General features: G+C 44.2%; 1 protein-coding gene across 2 annotated transcripts in view; it reads right to left on the bottom strand.

Moving 5' to 3' along the window:
- Window positions 1–1,203, bottom strand: part of LOC101853070 (pollen-specific leucine-rich repeat extensin-like protein 3) — a 20,053-nt gene that overhangs the window by 13,941 nt on the left and 4,909 nt on the right. The gene's annotated exons all lie outside the window — the stretch shown is intronic.

Genomic DNA, 1,203 nt, shown 5'->3' with positions numbered 1-1,203 from the left:
GACAAAATCAATGAACAATATTATGAAACGATAATCCGATCATCGCTGTCCCAGACAGCTTGACTTCCTCGACTGACTGTGCACCGGGTCGGCATGGCGGACAAGCGGAACCCCCCGGGGCAGTGCCACTAACTGAAGTGTCTTTAGGCCATTCCCAAAGGGGGGACATTTCTCCATCAAGCAAAGTAGAGTTTGAAATGGGCTGATTCATCATGTCACGCTCATAACTGCCTGCTGCTTTTTCTTTCCTGATCCTTACTATTGTCATTTTCCTCTACTTCTTTTGTATGTTTGTCACTCTCTTGTGACCCGCAATTTCCGGGGTGCCTTGATAGTCGAAGCAGACTTTGTGCTGTTGAAGCTAGAGAGGTGAGCAGAGTAAGTCTGATTCCCTGTAAGGACTTCTCTGATGACACCCACCCCTTGGCGCTCATATGACCTTATGCAGTTGCGAGCGCCGTAAAACTCTCTACGATTTAAAAAAAAGGGACAAGCGGATTACTCTGTCCAACTGACGTAGGGCCGCCTTCAAATAACTATTCAGCGGTGTAGGCAGTCTCACTCTCGCAACAAGGTCCACATATTGCCTAACACCTGACCCAATGATTGTCTCTGACCTGACTGACCTAAACTTGGAAGCGAGCCTCGTTTTAGGCTCCATATATTTATTTAGACACAAGGAGATTAAAAGTAAGTTCTAAGCTCCTTGTTTAGACACCATCTTCCTTAAGATCAGTAGATCAGGGCTGTTCCTGAAAGTGAAAGTGTCTTAGAGTAGATCGTCTATAGAGTCAGGCCAAACCAGCTTTCCATCATCATCATCATAGTTTGGAAAGCGGAGTAGGAGGGAGAGTCTTGTTTGAATTTCAGACAAAGTAACAGAACAATATAAAATGTTTAAAATTTGTTTAATAAACACAGCTCAACGTTTCGCCTTGTGGGCTTCCTCAGGAGCAAATGAAAGAAAAACTAAATGAGCGCTGTATACTAGCAGGGAAATGGGCCTAACGAGGAGGGTCTTAAGACTACTGTGTGGTTATGGGCTAGACGGAAGGGACTAAGAGAGAGACAGGCAAAGGAGCTAATTATAAAGAAATTGATGCTAGTCTATCATCATCATCATCATCATCATCGCCATCACCATCATCATCATTAATTTGTGTGCATGAGTTGGTGTTTGTGTGTGTGTGTGTGTGTGTGTGT

This window comes from Aplysia californica, unplaced genomic scaffold, assembly GCF_000002075.1.
Source record: "Aplysia californica isolate F4 #8 unplaced genomic scaffold, AplCal3.0 scaffold00065, whole genome shotgun sequence".
Taxonomy (NCBI): domain Eukaryota; kingdom Metazoa; phylum Mollusca; class Gastropoda; order Aplysiida; family Aplysiidae; genus Aplysia; species Aplysia californica.
This window is presented reverse-complemented; position numbering and strand designations above follow the sequence as displayed.